Genomic DNA, 8,511 nt, shown 5'->3' on the forward strand with positions numbered 1-8,511 from the left:
CCAGATTTCATAAAATGTGGCAATTGCTAACATGATTCGGACAGACTTAAGCATCGTTACGAGTGAGAAAATCTCATCGTATTCAACACCTTTGAACTTGTTGAAAACCTTTTGCAACAAGTCGAGCTTTGTAGATAGTAACACTACTATCAGTGTCCGTCTTCCTCTTGAAGATCCATTTATTTAACTTGGCTTGCTGATCATCGAGCAAGTCAACCAAAGTCCATACTTTTTTCTCTTACATGGATCCTATCTCAGATTTTATGGCCTCAAGCCATTTCACGGAATCTGGGCTCATCATCGCTTCTTCATAGTTCGTAGGTTCATCATGTTCAAGTAACATGACTTCCAGAATAGGATTACCGTACCACTCTGGTGCGGATCTTACTCTGGAAGACCTATGAGGTTCGGTAGCAACTTGATCTGAAGTTTCATGATCATCATCATTAACTTCCTCACTAATTGGTGTAGGAATCGCTGGAACTGATTTCTGTGATGAACAACTTTCCAATAAGGGTGAAGGTACAATTACCTCATAAAATTCTACTTTCCTCCCACTCACTTCTTTCGAGAGAAACTCCTTCTCTAGAAAGGATCCATATTAAGCAACAAAGATCTTGCCTTCGGATCTGTGATAGAAGGTGTACCCAAAAGTCTCTTTTGGGTATTCTATGAAGACACACTTCTCCGATTTGGGTTTGAGCTTATCATGCTGAAACTTTAAACATAAGCATCATAGCCCCAAACTTTTAAGAAACGACAACTTTGGTTTCTTGCCAAACCATAGTTCATAAGGCGTCATCTCAACGGATTTCGATGGTGCCTTATTTAAAGTGAATGCAACTGTCTCTAATGCATAACCCCAAAACGATAGTGGTAAACCGATAAGAGACATCATAGATCACACAATATCCAATAAAGTGCGGTTACGACGTTCAGACACACCATAACGCTGTAGTGTTCCAGGTGGTGTGAACTGTGAAACTATTCCACATTGTTTTATATGAAGGCCAAACTCGTCACTCAAATATTCTCCTCCAAGATCAGATCGTAGAAACTTTATTTTCTTGTTACGATGATTCTCCACTTCACTCTGAAATTCTTTGAACTTTTCAAATGTTTCAGACTTGTGTTTCATTAAGTAGATATACTCATATCTGCTCAAATCATCTTGTGAAGGTCAGAAAATAATGATACCCGCCACGAGCATCAACACTAATTAGACCGCATACATCAGTATGTATTATTTCCAACAAGTCAGTAGCTCGTTCCATTGTTCCGAAGAACGGAGTTTTAGTCATCTTGCCCAAAAAGGCACGGTTCGCAAGCATCAAATGATTCATAACCAAATGATCAAAAAATCCATCTTTATGGAGTTTCTTCATGCGCTTTACACCGATATGACCCAAACGGCAGTGCCACAAATAAGTTGCACTATCATTATCAACTTTGCATCTTTTGGCATCAATATTATGAATATGTGTATTACCACGATCGATATTCAGTAAACCATCAACATTGGGTGTATGAACATAGAAGGTTTTATTCATGTAAACAGAATAAGAATTTATTCTCCGTCTTAGATGAATAATCGTATCGCAACAAACATGATCTAATCATATTTATGCTCAACGCAAACACCAAGTAACATTTATTTAGTTTTACACTAATCTCGAAATTATAGGGAGTGTACGATGATGATCATATCAATCTTGGAACCACTTCCAACACACATCGTCACTTCACCCTCAACCAGTTTCTGTTTATTCTATAACTCCTGTTTCGAGTTACTAATCTTAGCAACCGAACAAGTATTAAATACTCAGGGGCTACTATAAACACTAGTAATGTACACATCAATAACCTGTATATCAAATATACCCTTGTTCACTTTGCCATCCTTCTTATCCACCAAATATTCAGGGCGTTTCCGCTTCCAGTGACCATTTCCTTTGCAGTAGAAGCACTCAGTTTCAGGTTTTGGTCCAACTTTGGGCTTCTTCACGGGAGTGACAACTTGCTTGCCATTCTACTTGAAGTTCCCTTTCTTTTCCTTTTCTTGAAACTAGTCGTCTTGTCAATCATTAACACTTGATGCTCTTTCTTGATTTCTACCTTCGTCGATTTCAGCATCACAAAGAGCTCGGGAATCGTTTTCGTCATCCCTTGCATACTATAGTTCATCACGAAGTTCCAGTAACTTGGTGATGGTGACTGGAGAACTTTGTCAATCACTATCTTATCTGGAAGATTAACTCCCACTTGATTCAAGTGATTGTAGTACTCAGACAATCTAAGCACTTGCTCACTAGTTGAGCAATTCTCCTCCATCTTTTAGGTGAAGTATTTGTCAGAGGTCTCATACCTCTTGACACGGGCATGAGTCTGAAATACCAATTTCAGCTCTTGGAACATCTCATATGCTCCGTGACGTTTCAAAAACGTTTTTGAAGTCCCGGTTTTAAGCCATGAAGCATGGTGCACTAAACTATCAAGTAGTCATCGTATTGAGCTAGCCAAACGTTCATAACGTTTGCATCTGGTCCTGCAATAGGTCTGTCACCTAGCGGTGCATCAAGGACATAATTCTTCTGTGCAGCAATGAGGATAAACCTCAGATCACGGACCAAGTCCGCATCATTGCTACTATCATCTTTCAACATAGTTTTCTCTAGGAACATATAAAAAAACATAGGGAAGCTATAACGCGAGCTATTGATCTACAACATAATTTGCAAAACACTATCAGGACTAAGTTCATGATAAATTAAAGTTCAATTAATCATATTACTTAAGAACTCCCACTTAGATAGGCATCCCTCTAATCATCTAAGTGATCACGTGATCCAAATCAACTAAACCATAACCGATCATCACGTGAAATGGAGTAGTTTTCAATGGTGAACATCACTATGTTGATCATATCTACAATATGATTCACGCTCGACCTTTCGGTCTCAGTGTTCCGAGGCCATCTCTGCATATGCTAGGCTCGTCACGTTTAACCCGAGTATTCTGCGTGTGCAAAACTGGCTTGCATCCGTTGTAGATGAACGTAGAGCTTATCACACCCGATCATCACGTGATGTCTGGGCACGACGAACTTTAGCAATGGTGCATACTCAGGGAGAACACTTTTATCTTGAAATTTAGTGAGAGATCATCTTATAATGCTACCGCCAAACTAAGCAAAATAAGATGTATAAAAGATAAACATCACATGCAATCAAAATACGTGACATGATATGGCCATCATCATCTTGTGCCTTTGATCTCCATCTCCAAAGCATCGTCATGATCTCCATCGTCACCGGCATGAGACCATGATCTCCATCATCTTGATCTATATCAATGTGTCATCACATGGTCGTCTCGCCAACTATTGCTATCGCATAGTGATAAAGTAAAGCAATTATTTGGCGCTTGAATCTTATGCAATAAAGAGACAACCATAAGGCTTCTCCCAGTTGCCGATAACTTCAACAAAACATGATCATCTCATACAACAACTTATATCTCATCACGTCTCGACCATATCACATCACAACATGCCCTGCAAAAACAAGTTAGACGTCCTCTACTTTGTTGTTACAAGTTTTACGTGGCTGCTACGGGCTGAGCAAGAATCGTTCTTACCTACGCATCAAAACCACAATGATATTTCGTCAAGTTAGTGCTATTTTAACCTTCTCAAGGACCGGGCGTAGCCACACTCGGCTCAACTAAAGTTGAAGAAACTGACACCCGCCAGCCACCTATGTGCAAAGCACGTCGGTAGAACCAGTCTCGCGTAAGCGTACGCGTAATGTTGGTCTGGGCTGCTTCATCCAACAATACCACCGAACCAAAGTATGACATGCTGGTAAGCAGTATGACTTGTATCTCCCACAACTCACTTGTGTTCTACTCGTGCATATAACATCTACGCATAAACCAGGCTCTGATACCACTGTTGGGGAACGTAGTAATTTCAAAAAAATTGCTACGCACACGCAAGATCATGGTGATGCAAAGCAACGAGAGGGGGTGTATCTTCATACCCTTGAAGATCGCTAAGCGGAAGCGTTTATCAACACGGTTGATGTAGTCATACACCTTCACGATCCGCCCGATCAAGTATTGAACGTACGGCACCTCCGTGTTCAGCACACGTTCAGCTCGAGGACGTCCTCGCCCTCTCGACCCAGCAAGACGGGTGAAGTAGTAGATGAGTTTCGGCACTACGGAAACTATGACGGAGGATAAACTAGAGGGGACGGGGTTGCCGGCACACGGCTTGGTGTTTCTTGATGTCCTTGGTGCTAGCCCTGCCCCTCTATTTATATGTTGAGCCTTGGGGTCCAAACTTGGAGTAAAAGCCTCCACAAAGTCGGTTTCACACAAAAGGCAAGAGTCCTTCTCTGACTCCAGGGCCAGACGCTAGGGTCCCCGGCGTCTGGACCCAGACGCCAGGGACCTTGGCGTCTGGCCCCTGGACTCCGCAAAACTTCCTTTTGCGCTTTCCAAAAACCTCGTGGGCTTTCCCCTTTGGCCCAAATAAAGTGTTCTCGTACCCAAACATTTCGGGAAACATCCGGAACCCCTTCCGGTGAATTCTGGAACCCTTCCGGAGACCAAACACTATTATCCCATATATCAAACTTTATCTTCGGACCATTCCGGAGTTCCTCGTCATGTCCATGATCATATCCGGGACTCCGAACAACATTCAGTCACCAACATACATAACTCATATAATACTAACCAATAGAGGAACCTAGATGCCCATATTGGCTCCTACATATTCTACGAAGATCTTTATCGGTCGAACTGCATAACAACATATGTTGTTCCCTTTGTCATCGGTATGTTACTTGCCCAAGATTCGATCGTCGGTATCTCAATACCTAGTTCAATCTCGTTACCGGCAAGTCTCTTTACTCGTTCCGTAATACATCATCCCGCAACTAACTCATTAGTTGCAATGCTTGCAAGGCTTATATTGATGTGCATTACAGAGTGGACCCAGAGATACCTCTCCGACAATCGGAGTGACAAATCCTAATCTCGAAATACGCCAACACAACAAGTACCTTTGGAGACACCTGTAGAGCACCTTTATAATCACCCACTTATGTTGTGACGTTTGGTAGCACACAAAGTGTTCCCCTGGTAAACGGGAGTTTCATAATCTCATAGTCATAGGAACATGTATAAGTCATGAAGAAAGCAATAGCAACATACTAAACGATCAAGTGCTAAGCTAACGGAATGGGTCAAGTCAATCACATCATTCTCCTAATGATGTGATCCCGTTAATCAAATGACAACTCTTTGTCCATGGCTAGGAAACATAACCATCTTTGATTAACGAGCTAGTCAAGTAGAGGCATACTAGTGACACTCAGTTTGTCTATGTATTCACACATGTACTAAGTTTCCAGTTAATACAATTCTAGAATGAATAATAAACATTTATCATGTAATAAGGAAATAAATAATAACTTTATTATTGCCTCTAGGGCATATTTCCTTCAGCCGGCTGGCGTCAAGTTTGATCCCACGGATCAGGAGCTGACCGAGCACCTCGAGGCCAAAGTGAGTGCTGACAGCGCGAGATCTCACCCTCTCATCGATTTGTTCATACCAACCATCGACAACGAGCATGGTATATGCTACACCCAACCTGAGAAACTTCCAGGTAAGACACCGATCGGTCGTCTACTTGCACAAACATATTCCTTTGTTGATAGCTCTATTTTTCTTTTTAGACGCAGACCTGGTGAAGCAATTACAATTTGACAGTTAATAAAAAGTGAAACAAGTGACTGCAGCATGCCAAAGATGTTATGAAAATGCCAACTACGTATAATAAAACCTGTATTCAACAATACTGCAGGTATCACACAGAGTGTCCTAAGAAAGCATATCTTCCAGCGCAATTCCAGGGCATTCAAAATTGGGCACGTGGACGCGTCGCAAGATACAGTCAGAGTGCGGCATGCACGCGATGTGGCACAAGACCGGCAATACCTTGCCGGTGATGGTCAACGGCCGGCAGACGGGCAGCACAAAGGTTCTAGTGTTGCACACCAATAAGAACTTTGACCAGCAGAGGACCAACTGGGTGATGCACCAGTACCACCTCGGGGACCTGGAGCAAGAGAAGGAGCGGGGGCTGGTCCTCTGCAAGATTTTGTACCAGACGAACACTAGGGCCAGGAGTAAAAAGATCATAAGTTAGTTTGGTATTGGTAGTCGTACTACCTTGTCGTTGGCAAGTTGGTATTGTTGTTAACGATCTTTTGGTATGAACTTGCATTTGCTTTCAACCATCATGCCGAGGGTTGACGTGGATATAAAGCTGGATCATTTGCTTCGAAACGAATTTTCAGGCGCCTGATTTTTATTTGATGGGTAGCATAAGCACCTGCCGTTCAAATTCCCAGTTCTCCAAAAAAAATTAAACAAGTGCATGCACTTATTATCATGATGAAAAAACAATATCCCTACTGCATCCCAGTTATCAGTCCGTACTTGCAAAATGCTCTCGTTTATTGAGCACGTATATTGTTTTTTCATTTTTTTGAGACAGTATATTGTTTTTTCAAGTCGAGCAAGTTTCAACTGGGTTGTAGACTGCCCAGGCTTGATTTTGTTTTTAACAGGCCCAGCCCATGACGACAACGGGGCACAAAGATCCAGCAGGTATCTACTGGCCTCAGGCCCGCTAGCGTTAGTTATATTTTGTCTTACAACATCCGCAGGTAGTTTTTTTACTGAATCAAACACACAACCCAGTTCTATTTTCCTCTTGAAATGCATGTCCTACATCCGTTTTCTAATCTCTACCTATAGTTTTACTAGTTCATATACACGTATCATTATATTGAAAACACATAAAATTCCATTTTCATATTTACATCCTTATTTTTGTTGTTTTTTCCCCACCCAGCGCTGATTTTTTTACCACTGGTTTTCCCTTAAACCAACTCAATTGTCCCACGTCTTATTTGCTTACAAAAACAAAACGATTTTTTAGCAAATCAATAAGTTCTTAAAAAATGTTTATCATTTTGGGATTACAATAGTTCGAACTCCACCGAAATATGCAAAATAAGGTTGAACTTTTTGACCGTGGTCCTGGACAGAAAATGGGCTGTAATAAATTACTTAAGAATTAGCAAATGGGCTGCAAATTATAAAAAAATAACAAATGGGCTTTATGTTATCTGCCACAGATTTGGAGGCTGACTTGTGGGCCAACAAAGTTCATACGTACACAAGGTTTCTCAAAAAAGAAACTTAGTCAACAATCGACTCTGCCAGCGTCAGACCGTTAGATGTCAATCTAACGGCAATCGTGCTTCTTCAGTCTCTAATCTTCCTGCCCCAGCCGCCCAAACCAGTGCCGTCGGAACCGCATGCTCCCGCCTCCCGTGGTCGGCTGTGCTGCCGGGCAGGCCTCACGGCCCCATCATACTCACATCCCTGGCCTATCTATCCCTCTACTCACCCACACCTCCTGTTATTTTCCGGCGACGACAGGCGAACCAGTCAACCCTCGTACTCTCCACCGTGTGGGCAGCCACTGCCGTGTCTTCCCCGGCTCCGTGTCGTTCCCTTCGTAGGCCTCGCTGTCGTCCATCGCCCTGGTGCTCTCGGTGCGGCGTGGTCAACTTGGTCAATGAACGACATCCATCGGAAGTGGACTGCACATGGAGAAGCTGACAACTGGGCCCACGACCGCACACAAGGAAATGCCTCCTTATTATGCGCAAAATAATGATTCCTCCACCTGACATCTGGTACCCGCCGGAAGGGCCTCTGTATTTCACGAAAAAAAGTTCCCTTCGTTGACAGGTCGGACCCACCAACTATATCTTCGCACGCAAGGAAGTGTCTTCTTATTGCGCACAAAAAAAATGAATACCCCCCTGCCAGCTGGGACCCACCATAGTGGGAGGCTGACTTGTGGGCCTACTAAGTTAACGGGGATGGAGGGCTTTGTCAACTTAGTCAATATATGAACGATTCTAGCTCCAGTGACCGTACGATGTCCATCCAACGGCTGTAGTGCTTCTTCAACCTTTGGTCTTCTTGCTCTAGCCGCCCAAAGCAGCGCCGGTCGTGTCGCATGCTCCTGCCTCCCGTGGCCGGCTATGCTGCCGCGGAGGCCTCACCGCCCCCATACTACTCCCACTGCTGGCCAGGCCATCCCTCCACTCACCCACTCCCCCTGTTATTCTGCAGCGACGGCAGGCTCACACCGCAGCCGAAGTAGTGAACCCTCATACTCCTCTACGCGTGGGCATCCACTGCCGCATCTTCCCCAGCTTCGCGTCGTCCCCTTCCTAGGCCTCGCCGTCATCCACTGTCGTGGTGCTCTCGGCGCGGCGTGGTCAATATGGTCAACGACTGTAAGTGCATCTAGTGCCCCTTAGTGATTTTGGTGTATTGAAGACTTATAGGTTAAGTGACAGATACGTTTGTGAGTGTACACAGGTCTATAAGTCTATGAGGAGTTTGATA

The sequence above is a fragment of the Triticum aestivum genome, chromosome 7B (genome assembly GCF_018294505.1).
Source record: "Triticum aestivum cultivar Chinese Spring chromosome 7B, IWGSC CS RefSeq v2.1, whole genome shotgun sequence".
NCBI lineage: Eukaryota > Viridiplantae > Streptophyta > Magnoliopsida > Poales > Poaceae > Triticum > Triticum aestivum.